This window comes from Tamandua tetradactyla, chromosome 2 (genome assembly GCF_023851605.1).
Source record: "Tamandua tetradactyla isolate mTamTet1 chromosome 2, mTamTet1.pri, whole genome shotgun sequence".
Taxonomy (NCBI): Eukaryota; Metazoa; Chordata; class Mammalia; order Pilosa; family Myrmecophagidae; genus Tamandua; species Tamandua tetradactyla.
Window position 1 is genome coordinate 40,698,328 of NC_135328.1, and position 19,876 is coordinate 40,718,203.

Here is a 19,876-nt window from a genome sequence, read left to right on the forward strand (position 1 = left end):
TGAATGAGATTAAGGGTTGGACAAACAGAGGGCAAAACTTTTATATATTATGTCTGTGTAACAGTTTTTAATTCTTATAAAAGCATTGTGAGTGCAAATCAGGTGGAATGGTATGGCTTAAAGAAGAGAGGCTCAGGGAGAAGAAAACTATCTTCTATTACCAGTACCTTGCCAGGCACATCACAACAAGCTGATGCCATTTTTCAGAGATGATGAAACAAAAACTTCAGAGAGGATAAAGATTATCCCCCAGGGACAGAACTCCTGCTGTGCTGAGAAAGAGTCTGAATGGAACAGTGAGCTGGAGAAGTAGTAGGAGATGAGGTCAGAAAAACCATGGAGGATCAGCAGTGCAGATGCACATGCTCACGGGCCAGTAACTTGCAGAGGAATGGAAAGGCCTGGGACTAGAATAGGAGAAAATGGAGAGAGCAAGAGAATGAATTCCTAAAGCATTGTTTAAGGAGAATCCATGAAACTTACTAAACAGTCTGGCTGGGGGGAGGGGAGGGAGAAGACGGACAGTTGTGAAGGAGAAGTAAAGATCAGGATAAATCCCAAAACTGTCTGCCTTGTAAGTCTGGGAACTTGACATTCTTATTCATGCACACCAAGTAGTCAGTAAATATTTATTGAATCAAAGCCAATATATCTCCTGTCCCTTCCCTTCTACTGAGCTTTCCCTTTGTTCTAGACTAGAAACAGGACTCCCTGACACCCAATCTGGGAGGGCCGCCCCTCATTGTCATTCTCATTCTTGCTAAATGAAACATCTCTCTTATTTGCCACCCACATTACTGGTGCTGGAGTCAGGCCCAAATCCTAAGATAACTGGCCAGCCTTGGAGCCTGAGGCTGAGTCACTCTGAGCCCAGAACATTTATCTTCAGATATGTAGCTTCTCATGATTGCTCAGCAGTCACCACCTCATGCCCATCAGCAACCAAGACATTCCAGCCTTGCTAATAATCTCTCCAAGTCCCGACCATCAGTGATAAATATTGACCATCAATCTAGTGGGTCATCCCAATGATGACCCACCTGAAGCCATGAAGCTGTTCTGCCTGTTTTCACCTCTTCTCCACTTGCCCATCTCTTTTCATGCTCATCCCAGTTACCCCATTAACTATAGCGATGGGAAGTCCCCAACCTTTTATGTCCAGTGAGCCAACCTGACACCCTGGACCTCCATCAAGTATCCTTCCCAGTACATCCCATTGGCCACCATTAATATTCGGGGACTGACAGCTGAGATTGACTGCCTCATTAGCAGGCATCGTGTGGAACTCTGACAATAATTAACAACTCAACAGTCTCATTTGCTGGCCTATCAGAGAAGTATTCAATCAAAAATGTAATTTGCCCGATGCCTTCATTTAGCATTGAAAGACTATTCCTTCAAAGTTTTAAATAGTCTAATTAAGAAGGAAGAAATAGAAGGGGAAAAATTATTAACAGTATAGGTTTAATGTGAAATTGCTGCAGCGAATTAATAATGCAATAACCATTTTTAGCAGCTGTCTATCAGTTTGTGGGCCAGCATAATTCAATTAGTCAGCAAAGGGCTATTCAGATCAGATGGTGGGAAACAAGTTCTTTTCTGCTCCTGAAGGTGCTGTGGACTTTATTTTTCTGTTTTGTAGGGGTCCCTACAAAACGCTTCAAGACTGCATGCAGGCAATGTCAGGGAAGCAACTGTACTTCATGGTTGGAGCAAGCAGACTTAGTTTCTTAGAAGGGTTCCACTAAAATAATCTTGAAGCCTCTTCTCCGGAAATACTTCCCTAGAACATTCACTCTTCAGGGTCATCATGCTTGATTCAAAGCAAGCATAAAGTCATAGTCAAGCATCCTAGGTCGAACTTAGGGTTCCAGCCTTGTTCCCTTCTAGCCACCTAAGACCGCAGGCCCCACTGGCCAGTGACTTTTACTTTTTTTCATGTGTATTCCACACTTCCACATCTCCATGCCTTGGTTCATGAAGACTGTGTAACGGAAAATGTCTTCCCAGTGCCTGTGCACTTAAGTCCTACCAGTCCTTCCAGACCCAGCTCAGCTCATACCTGCACAAAGTCTTCCTTATTTCCCCCAAGACCACAAGGTCCTTCTGACTCAGGTTCAGCCACTTCTGCTTTACTGATAAAAGGGGCTAATAAAGGGGCTCCAGATGAAAGGAGCAGAGGCTAATGTGAGGAATGTCAGAAATGTGGCAGTGAGTCTTTTGGTCACTCTTTTGGACCCAGACAGACCTGGATTCTAATTTTGATCCTGATACTTACTAGTTGTGTGTCCTTAGGCTATAATTTTCCTTCTCTCTGAGCCTCAGTTTATTTGTGAAATAAACATAAGAACTCCTACTTTGATCATTTCTTTTTTTTTATTAGCTATATATATATACATAGCACAAAGTAATGCATTTCCAAGTACATTTTAACAAGTAGTTATAGAGCAGATTTTAAAGATTGGTATGGTTTACAGTTCCATATATTTTTGTTTTTCCTTCTAGCTGCTCCAAGACACTGGAGACTAAAAAGAAATATCAATATAATGATTCAGTAGTCGTACTCATTTGTTAAATCCTAACTTCTCGTTATAATTCTTCCTTTGCCTTTGATCCTTCTCCCAATCTTTAGGACTATTTGTATTATACCTATTCTAACTTTTTTGAATTGAAAAGGGGTGTTGACAATATGACATAGAGGGTGGAACTGTTTGACGACCTTAGAGAAGCTGGCACCTCTGTTTTTCAGGATGTATCCAACCTAGGAACCATAAGAAGGTTTTAGGTTTCTGAAAAGTAAACTTAGTTTATGACACATTTGTAGGATCCCAGGTAGAGTCCTGGGTTTCTTTAGGGTTAATAGGAATGATGTTGGTTGGAGTTGAGCAAACCTTGACAATTAGCAATATCTGTCCAAAGCTTGCATAAAAATAGCCTCCAGAATAGCTTCTTGATTCTATTTGAATTCTGTTAGCCACTGATACCTTATTTTGATACCTTATTTTGTTATTGTCCCCCTTTTGGTCAAGGTGGCATTGTTGATCCCATGTGCCAGAGCCAGGCTTATCCCTGGGAGTTATGTCCCACATTGCTAAGAAGACTCTTACATGTGGATGTCATGTCCCATGTAGAGAAGAGGGAAATGATTGTGCTTGCAGAGTCGGGCTTAGAGAGAGAGAGAGAGAGGCCACATCTGAGCAACCGAAGAGATTTTCTGGTGTAGGAGCCAAGGGTTAAAACAAGACCTGCAGAATTTGTTGGGAGCAGCTGGCGTCAGGGTGGCAGCGGCAGTAAACTGTGGAGATTATTATCTGCTTTATGTAGAACAGTCTGGGAGGAAGAGAATTTTGTTTACCCCAAATGGTTATATTAAGTATGAAGGAAGAGAGCACTGAAAGATAAGCACTCCATTCCCTCAGGAAATGCATGCATGCCTTTTTGTCACCCTGCACTATATAAGCAGTATCTGGTTAAGAATAAAGTTGTCTGTTGTCTGTTATGGCTGATCTTCAGACCTCCTGATCCCATCTGTCTCTTTCTTTCTTTCTCATCATTCCTTAATATCCTTTGCACTCCAGTCCCATGGAAGCAACATTCTGGAACCAACTCTTAGGCATAATTACAGATAGGCTTAGCTTCTCCACTACAGAAATAAGTTTTATAAGAGCAAGCTCAAGATCTGGGACTTGGCCTATTAACTTGGGAGTGCCTAGTTTTGAGAGAGTATCAGGGGTTTCCCAAGTGGGAAAGTTTAATAGTTCCATATTTTTTCTGCAGCCCCTCAATGGACTTTCCTATTTGCTGATTTCTTGTGAGGATGATGAACAATATATGAAAAGACTGTAGTATATAAGAGGTGCATAAAAATGGCCACCATTGTCGTTAAGGCACTTAATACAGTGTCAGGCTTACAGAGTCTGCCCGGTAAATGTCAGTTTCCTTCACCCTTCCAAACACATTCCTTTGAATCTCCAAAAGCTTTTTTTTTTCTGAAGTATGCAATTTGATGCATTTTTATATATGCATATATCCATGAAACCATCACCACAATAAGAATAAGAAAAGTATCCATCACCCCCAGAAGCTTCCTCATTCTCCGTTGTAATCTTTTCTTCTCACCCTTCCTGTACCACCCCCATTACCAGCGAACCACTCTGATCTGCTTTCTGTCACTGTAGCTGTCTGCATTTTCTAGAATTTTGTATAAATGGATCACACAGTAGGTATTCATTTTTTGTCTGGCTTCTTTCTCAATACACGATTATTCTGAGTGAATCTCCGTAAGCTTTTGTCTTCTAAGAATATTTTAATAATCAGGACTTTTAATACATTTTTTTCCTTTTCTTTCTTTCTTTTTTTTTCCCCTCATCTCCCTGCTTCTTTGTAAACTCATGGAGGGCACGATATATAGCACATGCCCTTTGCACCCTGAGCAGAGTACTGTACATTGTCTTACACATGGAAGGATTAAGTATCTGCTGCAGAAACTGGAATTATGTTTAAGGATAAAGAAAGAAGAGCACTTACCATGAGGACTTGTGAGTAAACACAAGATTGGTGGGTTTGATGGTCCATGAGTATTCAAATCTCTATGTACAATTTTGTTTGACTATCTGAGCATGTTAATCATCCCTCTTTGAAGGCAAAATATAGTGTAGTGGTGGAACTGTTGAACTGTAGTATGTGTCACACCTGTGTTTGTATTTTAGCTCTATCTCTCAGACCCATAAAGTCACATCTCTGTGTCTCAGTTTCCTCGTTTATAAGATAGTAATAGACCTACTTATGGTGCTACTGTGAAGATCCAGAGAGGTTTGTTTATAAACCATCTGGTACATTGTAGATACTCGGTAATCTGTAGCCAGCTTAGCATTATTTGGAAGAGAGAATCATTTGGGAGATCAGGCATAGTGATGGAGAAGGAAGCTGAGACAAGCTGCAGAGTGTCATAGGAAATGCCAAACTATAATGACTTGAAAGCAAAGGGAAGATTGAGGTGGGTTGTTGCACAACCATGAAAGGGCATGCAGAAAGAACTGTGGCCACAATTACATTAGTGTGGCTTCTGAGAAAAGGAGGGTGCTGGTGGTACCGACAGCCAGTTGATTCTAGCAATAGGCACAATGTTGTTTTCAATCACCACTCATTTATTCCAAGAACACTCCCTGAATGTCTGCCACAGGCATGATTCTGGGGTAGGCACTATGTGAGATCAGAGATGTATCAGAAAAGAATCTTGCCCTGAGGGTCCTATGTGGAGATGGGGAGAAAACATGTAGGCAGACGCAACACTTTGCAGTCCACAAGTGTCAGAGAGAGGGCTCTCTGTCACAACTGTGACCCATTCACTGCAGCCCAAACAATTCCAGTGTACGGGCCTGATTGGTTCAAAGCAGTGCACTCTTTGAATACTCACTACCGTGTGTTATACAAGTGAGTTACTGGAGCTGGCTAAAGAAGTAACCTGAAAAGTGAAAGCCAGGAAAACAAGCTGCACCAGCTTCCTGTAACAATAAATGTAAAAATAAAAGAAAGCCTCATGTTTATGGGGCAAATAATAGGTCTGCATTTATCATCAGATGACCATGTGACAGGTTCACATGCTAACACTCCCCATACCTAATTTCCTTTAATTATAGAAATCAGTATTGTGGAAAATAAGTAGGGGGCACTCTAATGAGAGGTTCTGATGAGGCAGGCATGAAGACCTCTCCCCTACTCTGCCTACCTGCTGATGGAAGGACTTGGTAGCTGTCAGAAGCCACCTTCCACCTGTGCTTCTCAGCTGAACTTGCAAGGTTTTCTGGGCAATCCATAAGCAGTAGAAATGGTTTTCTTTGGTATACCTTTCAACCTGCTTAAGGATAGATGGTCCAGGCTGACCTTTTTACCTGATTCCAGCTAATTAATTTACTCAAAACGTCATGCTTGACTGTTCTCAGACTATCCACGGGTTTTTGTTCTCTTTTCTCCCCACTCTCTAATAAACCCTTCTCTCTTATTTTTTTTTCCTTTGGGTACATGGTCCGAGAACCTGGCTCTTTCACATAGAAGGTGGGCATTCTAACCATTGAACTACCTGTGCACCCTTTTTTTTTTTGCTTTTATTTCTGAATAATAGTCTCATAACTGTTTACCTCAAATATAGTAATCTGCATATCATGAACTAAATGTCTCTGGGTTGTTGTCTGATGAAGTGAATGGAAGCTTGAGCTTTGGAGTTGGCCATGCCTGGGTTGAAATTCCAGTTTTATCATTCTCCAGTGGTCTTGTATGAGTGAGTTAACGTCTCCAAATGTCTGTTTTCTCATTAATAAAATGGGAATTAAAATGAAGTACCCAGCTCATAGGGACTCTGAAAGGTTTAAACAAAACAACGCATGTAAAGCCTTTAAAACAGTGCCTGAAGCTCAGGAATCAAATGTCTTATTGAAATTATTATTATCAGCATGGCCAGGAATATTCTTATATGAGTTGGTCAGACATCTCTTATAATAACAACGGAAATAACAATGCTGAAGTGATCTACACTGGTTTTATGAAGACAATGGTGTTGAAGTAGGACCTGATAACATGAAGGTAGGGAACAAAATCAGGAAGAATGAGGGAGCAGAGGTTCTTGCAAGAGCCAAGTCTATAGAATGTACCAAAAGGAAATATGCATAAAAAGGAACTGAGTGGAAGGGTGGAGAATCATGGCAACAGTTAGGGCGTCTGCATAAATTATTGGGATCAATGTGTATTTTCAAGGCAGTTTTTGAAACTGATTCTAAGAGCTCTGATGCAGAAGAGATCATTTACATACAAGCTCTAGAATATGATAAGTGGCTTCATGGATGTTGTGACATTTGGATTAGGCCTTGGCCTTGGGGCAGGATAGGCACTCAGGCAGGGCACACAACCTGTCAAAGGGCTCATAGGTAGGCCAGGATGGAATGCACAGTAAATTACTTTGGTTGGAGCATGAGGATCATGATAAGCAATAGAGAAAGTAAGTTTTGGAAGAAGGAATGAGACTTAATCATAAAGGGCCTTAATTACAAACTCTCCAGACTAGAGAGCCTCAGATTTATTCTAGTGGCAATGAGGAGGCGTTGGACACTTTGGAATGCATTGTGTCTGTATGTCTGTGTGTGCACATTGTGTGTGTGTGTGTGTGTGTGTGTGTAGGGTGTGTATATCTTTGTGTATGAGGGTTAGTAAGACAGTGGTGCAGGGATGAGTTGAAAGCTCCAAGCTAGACATCAAAAAGCAAAGTCTTCCTTAATCATAGCCTATAACAGCTACACAAAAAGAGGGAAAAAAAAGCAGTGGGGCTGGGTTTGAGTCTGAGAAGCTGAAAAATTTAGGGACTCCAAGTGATTCTAAATTGAGCCTGCCTTTGATGTTTCTTTCTGTCTATTTGTTGGGGAGCCAATGTGAGTTAGTGAGTATATGCCTGTACACATACATCTGCATTTCCTTTTGGCATAAGAAAGGTGGTCCAATTTTCCTCTTGCTCCAAAACTACCAGCTTCAGCTGATAAGATCTGGCAGGAGAAAGTGCATCTTCTGCTCCCATTAAAAATCTACTTGAAAGACAACTGTCGTGATAGGTGGGCCTTCCTCCTCTCACACTGAGACCCCTCTCTCCTTCCCAGGAGGTTCTGAAGAGGCAGTTATTAAATGCAAAACCCTTAAAAGAATGCCTAGCGCATAGCCGACACTTAAGGAATAATTGCTCTTTCCATGAAGATGACAATGATGATGATGATTAAGGGGGGCTATGATATCCAGCAAAGTATACTTAAAAAGGAATATCTGATTTTTGGTAATTGGGAAAGAGGAAATGATTCCTTGTTTTTATACTGATGAAGTGAGTGTGGCTGTACTCTTTTAGCATGGACTGGAATTTTTGTAAAATTTCTACTCTCTGGTCCTCGCTCTTTCCATCTATAAAATGAGAGATTGGATTCTATGGGTCCTCCAAGCTCAGGCTTCCTAGCTAGCTTGGGTAACTACTCCCAAGTCAAAACAGTAGACAGGGGTGAAGCTTCCAGCCCTTTTACCTCCAAATCCTATTCATTTGCCCATGGGAAGTGGTTTCATAGGAGGCAGACCTTGGCATCGCCAGCAAGTACTCATGGGAGTACTGTCTGACAATGGAGCACGCTGTCCAATGCGACCTCTCCAACATTTGGTGGCCGCTCTGCAGGAAGGCCCCCCAAGAGCTCCCTTGTCAGGGTCAGAGATGGAATATAATTATGTCTGCTAAGGTTCATCCCAACTCTGAAATTTAAGGATTCTAATGAGAATACTTGTCCCACTCTCTTGAAAATTGCCTTTTGAAATTCCTCTTGAAATTGCCCTGCCCAGATTGAAAACAGCCTCCACCAGTGGCTCTCAAGATTAACTCCATCCCCTGGTTGAAATCTCAAGGCTGATAGATTTCTCTGCCATGCCTAATAAGTGAATCTTAGGTCAAATCACAAGACAGTTCCTACAGCTCATCTCTTTGCAGAAAAAGTGCAGATGATGCCATTGTTCCCCAGCAGAAGCACGATTTTGCCAAGACAGCACCATCTCTAAAGCAAAAAGATCAAGAAGAGCCATAAAATGCTGGCTTGAGCCATCAAGGAGTAAATCTCTCCATGTGAAGTGAAGAAGTGTCTGGGAGCAAAGAAACAGAAAGGAAATTCCTGTCCTCCAAAAGAGTAAATTGTCTGATTAAGGTGATAACCTCCAGATGTGAGAAGCAATTAGAGGAAGATACAGTACAGGAAAGAGCCCTGGGGCTGCTGGCCTCTGGCTGGGTGAACCTGCACATGACATTCAGCAGTTCCAGGTCTACATTTCTTCATCCAGAAAATGAGAAATTTCATTAGAATCTAAGTGTTATGCTCTTGGGAAGAAGAGGGCAAGTTTGAGATTTCAGTGAACGTATGTTTGAGTTTGAGCCTTCATGTCCTCATTTGTGAAGTAGCTTTATCTCTTAGAGTTTGTGATAAAGTTTTGTGTAGAGTATATGCAGTGACACTAACATGATCTCTGGCAGGTAATGGATCAATATAAGCTCCTTCCTGCATTGCCTCTGTCCTAGCAAGGTCCCTTTCATCCTTTGTGTCCTGTGAGTCTATAGTCTTAAGTTATCAAAATTAAAAAAGAGCAAAACACATTTTTGGAATAAAAGCTCAGAAATCTCCTTCACTCCACAAACTTATAACATGCCCCCGAAGTACCCACTGCTTAACAATTTGATATGCATGCTACCAGAACTGGTCACATGCAGTTACATTGGCAAATTTTAACCCAAAATGGGATAACACTTTGTAATTTTTTTTCTGAAACTTATTTTTTCTACTTAACACAAAATCTTGAAGACTGGTCACACAGATATGTGTGCATTCTTTTTCATAGCCACATAATATCCCATACTGCAGATGTATTGTGAGCTGTTTAACCACCCCTCAATGATGTATCTTGATGTTATTTTTTTCTTTACAATTATAAACAATATTACAGTAAAGAACATCTTACATGTATTTTGTGAACCTGTTTGAATACTTTTAAATCCCTTCAAGTGAAAATAATATGGTAAAGGGTAAAAATATTTAAAAGTTTAATAGGCACTGCCAAATTGCCCTCTGAATCTGTGATTACAAGGGTGAAGCTAATAATTTGTTGAATAAATATCAATTACAAACCTACCCACTATGAGCCAGGCATTGTGGCAGTTCACAAAGTAAATCGGACATAGGACCTTCCTCAAGACATTTATAATTTGTTATATACACTTTTTAAACAATAATAATTCCTGTATCAAGTACTCAGGCACAGCTCAGGGTAGATAATGAGCCGCCTGTTGGGGAAGATGGGTTTCAACTTGGTAAAGAATGAGAGGGCTATGGGTTATGTCATTCTTAGAAGACTCTTAACTCCTAGAGAAATGGCCACAGAGGACTTACAGAAGGAAGTGGTCTACAGTAACAAAATGACATAGGAAGAAAACTTGAGTGGAGAACCAGAGAATAGGCATTGTCTGTGGGCACATGATGCAAAATAAGGCAGGCTTTGAGGTCTGGATCTACTCTTTACAGCAACCTGACCCTGGTTAATTGTTGTTTATTATTTCACCAAATCCTTAATGAAAACTGTGGTGGCTTGGAGGTGAATGCACCCCAGATAAACATGTTCTTTTACTCAATCTATTCCTGTGGGTGTAGGTAGGACCTTTGGATGATGTGACTTCAGTTAAGGTGTGGCTCATCTTCATCAGAATGGGTCTTAATCCTATTACTGGACGTTTGTAAGAGAATGAAATTCAGACAGTGAGAAGGAAAGACCCAGAGGGAGCAGCTAGAAGCTGAACATCAGCAGAACATGCCAGAGAAGGAAGAGACCAAGAGATGCCACCATGTGACTGGTTAAGGACCAAAGGTTATGGGCAGCCATCCCTAGAACGCCAGTCTTTGGGAAGAAAGTTTTGTATTAACACCTTGATTTGGACTTACTTTTAGCCTCAAAACCATGAACTAATAAATTTCCATTGTTTAACCCAACACGTTTCATGGTATTTGCTTGAGCAGCCAAGGAAACCAAAACAAATGCATACAAAAGGCCTGGTGCTCATCTAAGAAATGGGAATTGTGGAAATAAATGAAGACCACCCAACTGGGAAATGGAAAGGCTATTTATTCTGAACTTGCTATAGCAAGGGACTCAGCCACCATCATTTAGGTTTGACAGAGACTCAAAGGGAGGCAGAGGAGCTGGAAAGCTGTGTAGTGGTGAAAAAGGAAGGCTTCAGAGATGCTGTGATTGCGGGCTATTGGTTCGGGTGCCTAGAAATGGGGCATTTGACTGAAGCCAGAGCTGGATAGACCAGGAGATGCCACAAGGTACCTTGCCCTGTGACAGAAGTCCAGGATCACCAGCAGCCTGTCTTCATGCTTTGTTGCCCTCGTGCCATGGCCACACCTGTGTGAAATGACATTGAGAAACTAACTGTAGAATGACATGGAGGGCCCCGTGGTCCTGGCTATGGCGTTTCTAAGAGTTGTGGGCGAATGGAACAGCCTCTATCCCACTGATGTCCCCACCCCCCCCACAGGTGGTCCTCGGTCATCGTTTCTCCACCACATCTCCCACTACTCCTGCCAAGCCCAGGGCAAACCCAAATGCTCATGCATCGCCCCACACAGACCTCATGCTTCTATGGGAAGAGCAGCCAGGGAGGAAATCAGGGGAGGTGCTCGGCTGGGCTGGGTGTAAGAGCACAGATGAGGGGCCGTGAGGTCCTTTGGAAGGTGCCTGAGGCTGTGATGTGAGCGTGGCATGCAAGGAGAAGGAAGGTGCTCTGGGGAACACGGGAGCATGGCAGAGAGGACATGCCACATGCTCCTGCCAGAGGACAGGGAGAGAATTTGCAGGGCAGGAGGCCAAAACCAAGCAGCAGATAAGATGATGCACTGTGTCAGCCGAGCTCGATGGTTACTTGATTTCTGTTGTCTTGAGACAATTCTTTTATTAGCTGTTTTTATGGCTATCACAGCACAGTGTGTTTTTAATTTAATGTATTATTTATAAGGATCCTGCAAGGAATGTGTCATCATTGTCAGCTTTACACATGAGGAAACTGAGGCTCAGAGGGCTCAGTTAAGAGCTCTGGAGCCTGGCCTGCCTCACCTCTGTGCCTACAGCATGAAGTCTGGCTAGCCAGGCTGTGGGAGAGACTTGGATTACCCGGGATTCTGTGGAGAAACTGGAAGGCAGGTATGGGCCGAGGCGAGGCAGAAGCTGGGAGAAGCTGATAGAAACAGGGTTCTGGGAAGGGCCCAAGTTGGAGCCACACCAAGGAGGGGCCTGGAAGGGAGGGGGAGACGCAGGCCCATGCTGGAGCCTTCAGCTGCTTTGCCAGGGACTTTTGACTCTATCTGTGAAGGAAATCCAGCCACCCACGACCGGTCTTTCATTCCTTTATTTGTTCAAATACCTATGCCTCAGGGACAGTTACATGTTACTGTTGAATGATAGTTCTCATCCCAGCCTCGTCCCACCCTCCACTTCTGCTGATTCTCTGTCTGTCTCCCCATCAGGACTGAGGGAGACTTGGCTTGGCATGCCAACCTACTGCTGAGCCCAACAAGCACATTTAGTCAATCAGCAAACGTCTGAAGATCAGTTTCTGCCTGCCGCCTGGCAGGGGCACACTCCCTGTGCTCAGAACCCCAAGGAGGAGCCTCACTTGAAGACATACAGCCAGACCCAGTATCCAAGCCTGACCCCAGGCAGATGCCCCCATGACCCCACCCTGCCCCATGGGCCCCAGGTGGAGCCTCTGATACCCTCAAGGTTCTACCAAATGGCTCTGTGGTGGGGGATGGGAGGCCTTTTGTTTGCCATGAGAAGAGGCCTCAGCCACATCAATCCTCTTGCCTCTTGCCCCACCCTCCTAAGAGAAGAGGAGTGACTGAGCTGGCTGAGGGGTCTGCAGGACAGGCAGGGCATGCCATACTCGGCTGGCCCCCTGGCCTCCCTGGGCTGGGCCTTTGCAGGTTGCTTGCATGAGTTTGCTCTCTGCCAGCAAGAGGGGCCCTGCTGGCAGACGCCGAGGGGCTGCACCTGCTCCAAGTCAGAGGGGCAAGGCCTGGCACACCGAGTCATCGCAGAGCTGAATGATGCCCACCAGCCTCATCCTGCTCAGCAGTTGGGTGGGTGCCCTGCTTGCTCTCTGTCTGGCTGACTCCCTCCATCTGTTCTTCATTGGGCTCTCCTCTGACACCACACTCAGACTGGGCCCCACCAGACCTACACATTCTTGGAAAAAAATAAAATTGGAGCAATTACCTGTGAAAAAAAGAAATGGGACATCCTTTGGGATGGCTTTCTCTACTGGTCCTAAATTGGAAACAGGAGCAAAAATTAAGGTAGCTGAAAGTTATTGATTAAGTTCTTTCCATCTGGGGCCAATTGCTATAGAGGTTTGACCTCCTGGGCAGATTGCTGCAGGTTGAGGGTCAGGTCCTTATTTCATATATGGTCTGGCCATTGTCCATTTGTATATTCAGCCTCACTGGATGCAACAGTGAACAAACCAGACAAAACTCCCCTGTCCTCAGGGAGCGGACATTCCTTTTGTGAGGATGAAGTGAGGCAGTGTGTGGTCAAGAGCTTACCATAGGATTCACCTTTAAGGTATTAAAGGCATCAAGATGGCTTCATGAGCACAAAGAGTCTCTTGAGACCCAGGTGGATGTTGACCTGGGATGTTTTCATGGATCCTGAATGCTGGCTGTTCCTGTTCTTCACTTCCTTTTTCTCTCTCCATCTGCCTCAGCCAGGCTCTTCCCTTTACAGTTATTCTCCATTAATGTTGCCTCTCGCTGGGGCTGGAAACCAACTCTTTGGCTTTTATGCCATTACAATTATTTAGAGCTTCTTCATAAGCAGAGCCAGCTGGACCCGCTCCTCTGAGCCTGGCAGATCGAGTCAGCGGGTGGAGGATAGGGAGAGGGACCGCTTCTGAGGCACAGCCACGTGCTCACAAGAAACATCCTCCCTTGTCCCTGAAACTGCTTCTGTCTGGAGGAGTGGGAGACTGTTAGAGCTCAAAAGGCCCTTGGAGAGCATATGTTCTTCTCTCCTCACGCAGAGTGCAGTACTGGGAAGGATACCAGGAACTCAGTATTGGAAACAAGAATTGCCAATTATAAGACCTGAATTATAAAGAGCAAAGCGGGGTGAGCTTGCCAGCCCTGGGCTACGGACCATACACCTGAATTCCTAACACATCAAAATGGCATTATTTTTACATTGACACAATCTAAGAAATTCTCCCAGAATTGCCATGTGGTTAGTAGGGGAGGAAGAGCCTAGTAGCTCTTAGGAAGCAAAGATGAGATCTCCTGACCTCAACAGAGAGGAGAAGGTGGATCTTTCATTCATCAGTCAACAAAGTTCAGAAAGTGGAACAGACATGTCTAATAGATATCATCTAATAGATACTTCGTGGGAGTATCCGCAGTGTGAATTCCCGGGGAATTGAGGTGTTACCTTTTAGACATGTGACGGGAAGTTACATTGATGATGGAGCCTGTGTTCTTTTCTCTTCAACATTTGGGGAAGCAAAGCCCCCAAAGCCAAGTTCACACAGTCAGGACCAAAATTAATTCCAAAGTTCAGGACGTCCAGACCTGTGACCCCTTTCCCCCAACCTCCATTCCTGCCACATCAGACGTTCCCCATCCTTTGATTTAAACCTGTATGAAACAAGTGAACTGGGAGCAGACCAGTGACAAAATAAACTACTGTGGGTGTAACATTTACGATCGTGCCAGGCTCTATGACAAGTATCTGATGGACACGATCTACTTGATTCCTCAAAACACCGAGTGTGGGATGTATAACCATTGACCTTGCTTTACATATAAAAAAACCTAGGCTTGGGGAAGTGAACCTACTTGACCAAAATAATTTCATGAATAAAAGGTAGCAATTTTTAATTTGTTATGTTTGTTTTTCCCGTTGCTGGAAGAAGTCCTAACCATAAAAAAAATGAAAATAGAGAAATAGAAAATAAATGCATTTATGAATAGAGAATATGGTCCCTTACAAGCACAGACATTGTTGATATATTCTGGAGTTTTGCTTTGATTTTCTTTTTTTACTTTATGTAGATTTATTAATTTTTTTATTTCGTAGGATTGTAATCACATGCACATACAATTTGATAACCTAATTCCTATTATAACTTAGGCCTATTCCATGTTATCACCCAGTCTTTGTAAACATCATTTCCAATGGCTGCATAAATGCTACCTAATGGATGTACCATAGAGATGGTAGGAAGGAAAGTGCTTGAAGGGCAGGGAGAGGGGAACATTAGGGGAAAACAAGAAAAAGGTGGAAGATTGACATTTGGAAACAGAGTATAAATGAGAAAAGAGCTAAGGAGGCTGAGAAAAGGTCATAGAATGTGCCCATTATTTGTTTCACAGGGTATTTTAGGCAGGTCTTTCAGTATGGCATTGTCTTGCAGACCCGAGTGTGACATAAGCCTTTCTAGCCTGGATTATTGCAACAGCTTCCATCTGCCCACCTCCAGCCTGATAACATGTAAAAGGAGGTCCCCTTGATTACAGGGACAACCCCACTCTACTTTCCACTCAAAGTCAGCACCTAAAGGAAGCCCTCTCTCCCCCCAGGCTCGCCAACAGCCCCTCCCTCTATTCCAGTAGCTCTAGGCGCCCTGCCTATCCGAGCAGGTATCAGGCGTTCCCTTACTTAGAGCAGGCACCAGATATACCAGAGATCCCAGAACCCCAGGGCCTAATATAGTATTTGGCACATAACAGGTGATTATATAATTTTACTGAATTAATTAATTGACTGATTATTTAATTAGCATGGGTTATCATGCTCTTCTACTTTCTTTTCTCCTCTGCAGTGCTTATTGATCACTAATGCACAGACCAAAGTCCTAAGGATCTTGTTAAAATGCAAATTATGATTCTGAGATTTGCGATGGAACCTGAGAAAGCTAGGCCTCTTTAACGCATAATTAGGCATTCTTTCTGTTGTTTTTAGCATCATGAACTTTAAGGTACTCATTTATTTATTCATTCAGCAAATAGTAATTGAGCATTTACTGTGTACCAAGCCCTGCTCTTGGAACTGGGGCTCAATAGTGATCCAAACAGTTGTGGTCCCTGCCCTCTTAGAGCTTGTGATCTAGTGATAGGGGTGGGTGGGGCAGCTTCAATCCAACACCTAGCATCAAGTAATGAATCCTCATAAACTAAACTTTCTGCTAGAGAGAAAAATTGCACGATGCTGTGAGAGTTCACTGGATCAGGGGACCTCAGCAGAAATCTCTGAGAAAGTCATGGTTGATCTGAAATATAAAGTATAAGCAGGGTAAGGGAAAGCATTTCAGCCAGAGTGCAAAGACCTGTGGGTGGCAGGAACATGGTCTGTATGTCTGGAGTTTTTGAAATCCACAGGAGGGCCCAAGAATCTCTTGATATTTATGCAAAAAATGGTAGAAACATAAAATGGGAAAAGAGTTCCATAAAGAAATGATCACCTTTGTTACACAAATAGCTGGGACAATGACATTTCCTTAACTACTGAGAAATCTTGTATCTGTGAGAAAGGAGGACAGGGGAATAAGGCAGGGAAGACCAAATCTAATTTTTCCTAGCATAGGAGGAAATGTGGTGTATTAGTTTGCAAGCTGCCAGAATGATGTATACCAGAACTGGAAAGGTTTTGTAAAAGGGAATTTAATAAGTTACAAGTTTACACATCTGAGTCTATAAAAATGCCCAAACTGAGGCATCCAGGGGAAGATACCTTAATTCAAGGAAGGCTGGTGGGTCAGGAACACCTCTGTCAGCTGGGTAGTCACATGGCTGGTATCTGCTGGTCCTTGCTCCTGGGCTCCGTTGCTTTCAGCCTCTGTTCCTGTGGGAGTTCCTAACTTTACTTCTCTGGGATAGCTTTCATCTCTTGGCTTCCTTTGGCTCTCTCCATTTTCTGGCTTGCTTAACATCTCATGGTACCTTCTGCTGGCCTTCAAGCATCTCCAAACATCCATGTTTCTGTTCTCCACGTGTCTGCATCTGTATCAGCTCTGCTTTGAAGTTTCTGTTAGCTCTGAGGTGTCTGTCATTGTTGACTCTCTCCAAAATGTTTCCTCTTTTCCAGGATTCCAGAAAACTAAACAAGACCCACCTGAAATAGGTGGAGTCACATCTCCATCTAATTAAAGGTTATACCCACAATTGGGTGTGTCACATCTTCGTGAAGATAATCTAGACAATTTTCCAACCTACAGTGCTAAATCAGGAGTAAAAGAAATGGCTGCCTCCATAAGATTGAATCAGGGTTAAAACATGGCTTTTCCGGGTGTTCTAGCTTGCTAGCTGCCAGAATGAGATACACCAGAAACAGAACAGCTTTTAAAAGTGGGAGTTTATTAAGTTTCAGGTTTACAGTTCTAAGACCATGGAAATGTCCCAATTAAAGCAAGTCTATAAAAATGTCCAAATTAAGGCACCAACAAGAGGTTACCTTCACTCAAGAAAGGCCGATGAAGATCAGGGTTTCTCTCTCAACTGGAGAGGCACATGGTAAACATGGCAACGTCTTCTTGCTTTCTCTCCAAGCTTCTTGTTTTATGAAGCTCTCCTTCGGGCATTTTCCTTCTTCATCTCCAAAGGTCTCTGGCTGCGTGGGCTCTCATGGTTCTCATAACTCTAAAACTTTTTCCAAAATGTTTCCTCTTTTAAAGGATTCCAATAAACTGATCAAGACCCACCTGGAATGGGTGGAGTCACATCTCCCTTTGTTCAACAGTTAATACCCGTAATTGGGTATGTCACCTCTCCATGGAGATAATCTCTTCAAGCTTCCAAACTACAACACTGAACAGGGAGTATGAGAAATGGCTTCCTCCACAAGATGGATCAGGATTAAAACATGGCTTTTCCAGGGCACATGATCCTTGTAAACTGGCACACTGGGGTACATAATATTTTTGGACCAGCCCACATGGTATAGCCAAAAACAAGTCCCTCGGGTTTGATGCCGGACAGACTAATAACCTGGATTCAAATCATGCCTCTGTCAGTAAGTACCACCTACCTTGGGCAAGTCTTTTAAACTTTATGAACCTGATTTCCTCAGTTGTAAAATGAGAATAACAAAACAGTAGATACCTTGTAGGGCTGTGATTAGACATTTTTGAGCTAATGTGTACAAAGCAGCCTCAGGGCTTTGCCAGCACTTTTTATTGATGATGGGTGATCAGTGGGGAGGAGAAGGGGAAGGGAGGCAAACAAAAGAATGAAACCCCAACATCTAGACTTAAGATGACCTTCTCAGGAGTAAATGGTGAAAAATCAACTTCTAAACCCTGTGTTGGCATGATGGTTCATGGGCCAAAAAGCCTTGTCACCAAGGAGAAGTCTGGTCATAGTTGTAGGAACTTCTGTACCTTTTTAGCACATCTAAGACTGTGATCCAGACAGGTTAGGATACCAGCCCAGGTGTTTGCAGTGTAACAGTGGCCTCAACATGTCTTGAGAGGAGAATGCTTCACAGGGCAGGGGAGGACAGTGTGGAAATGTGGCAAAATGGGGCATCTCAGAGAAAAGACTTTGCAAAGGACATCCAGCACTTTAAGGGAAGGGGTTGAGGAATTGCTCCCTAATCTTGGACTCTGCCTGTGTGAATCTGAGGGGAAAAGAATCCCCAGGCAGCATCAGAAGTTTGGTACCTGGTAGGTCTGAGTCCAGCTGTGGTATGTGCTGGTTTTATGACTTTGAACCAGTGACTTGCAGAACCTTAGTGTTCTAGTTTGCTAGCTACTGGAATTCAATATACCAGAAATGGAATGGCTTTTAAAAAGGATAATTTAATAAGTTACTACTTTATAGTTCTAAGGCTGAAAAAATGTTCAAATTAAAATAAGTCTACAGAAATGTCCAATCAAAGGCATCCAGGGAATGATACTTTGGTTCAAGAAGGCTGATGAAGTTCTGGGTTTCCTTCTCAAGTGGAAGAGCACATGGCGAACACAGTCAGAGTTCCTCTCTCATCTGGAAGGGCACATGGTGAACACGGCATCGTCTGCTAGCTTCTTCTCCTGGCTCCCTGTTTCATGAAGCTGTCCAGGAGGCATTTTCCTTCTTCATCTCCAAAGGTCGCTGGCTGGTGGACTCTGCTTCTCGTGGCTATGTCGTTCTGCTCTGCTCTCTCTGAATCTCTCTCATTTTCCAAAATGTTTCCTCTTTTATCGGACTTAAGAAATTAATCAGAATCCACCCAAATGGGTGGAGACATGCCTCTACCTAATCCAGCTTAACAACCACTCTTGATTAAATCACATCTCCAGGGAGATGATCTAATTACAGTTTCAAACATACAATACTGAAGAGGGGTTAGAAGAAATGGCTGCTTTTACAAAATGGGATTAGGATTAAAACATGGCTTTTCTAGGGTACGTACATCATTTCAAACCAGCACACTTAGTTTACTCATTTATAAAATGTGGGTTCCAGCATCTACTTTGATGAACCATGGAAAGGATTGAACTGGTGAAAATTAAACACCTATACTGTTCTCTGGCTTAGGAGGTACTATGCTTGCTGTAGCAATGTGACATAGCTGCCAGTGAAGGCAGGGGTGATGCTTGGACTTGCCAATCAGCCCTGGGAGACTCAAACACATGCTTGCACCTCTCTGAATCACAGGCATGAACTGGGGTAACTTTGTCTATCTGTTGGACTTCTGATGATAATGAATGAGATGATTAACAAGATGATGTAGATAAAGCACTTTATGGCACCTGGCCCAAGATAGACCCTCTGTCAAGACTAGCTATATTGTCTTACTATTATTGTTGCTGTTATTGTTATTATTACCATTTAATCAACAGGGACTAGGATTGTCTTGCTTTAGGATTGGATAGCCTGGCTAATAGAGAAAAAAAGACTTAGGAATTATATGTGTTCTGCTGAAATGTCTGCTGAAATGTTAGAGCTATTGGCCGTTGAGCCACTGAAGATTTACTTCTATCAACTATGGTTATCCTAATTTTACAGATAAAGAACGGAAACCCAGGAAAGAGAAGCGCCTTTCCCAAGTTCATACAACTAGTTAGTAACAGCTTGAAACAAACCCAACTCATAGTCCAATGTTCTTTCTCCCATACTGCAGCACCTTTCACTCATCTTCTTTCTTGTCATCCAAGAACCTCATCACCATAGCCCAAGTTGTCCTTGGAGCCATACCCCTGACTCCTTCCCTAACAAGAACTCTGCCCATGCCGGACTGCTCTACTATTTACCATTCATTGGAAATACTGCCTGTTTTCCAATGCACTCTTACCTAT

The 19,876-nt window shown here is 43.1% G+C and overlaps 1 protein-coding gene across 7 annotated transcripts in view; it reads left to right on the forward strand.

Annotated features, from left to right (window-relative positions):
- Positions 1-19,876, forward strand: part of ASTN2 (astrotactin 2) — a 903,825-nt gene that overhangs the window by 445,888 nt on the left and 438,061 nt on the right. The window contains exon 1 of one of the 7 annotated variants that reach the window (XM_077143607.1): positions 4,437-4,538. The exons of the other annotated variants lie outside the window; for them this stretch is intronic. The gene's annotated coding sequence lies outside the window, so the exon portion shown is untranslated. Of the gene's footprint in view, positions 1-4,436; positions 4,539-19,876 lie in introns of those variants that run through there. 7 annotated transcript variants of the gene reach the window in all.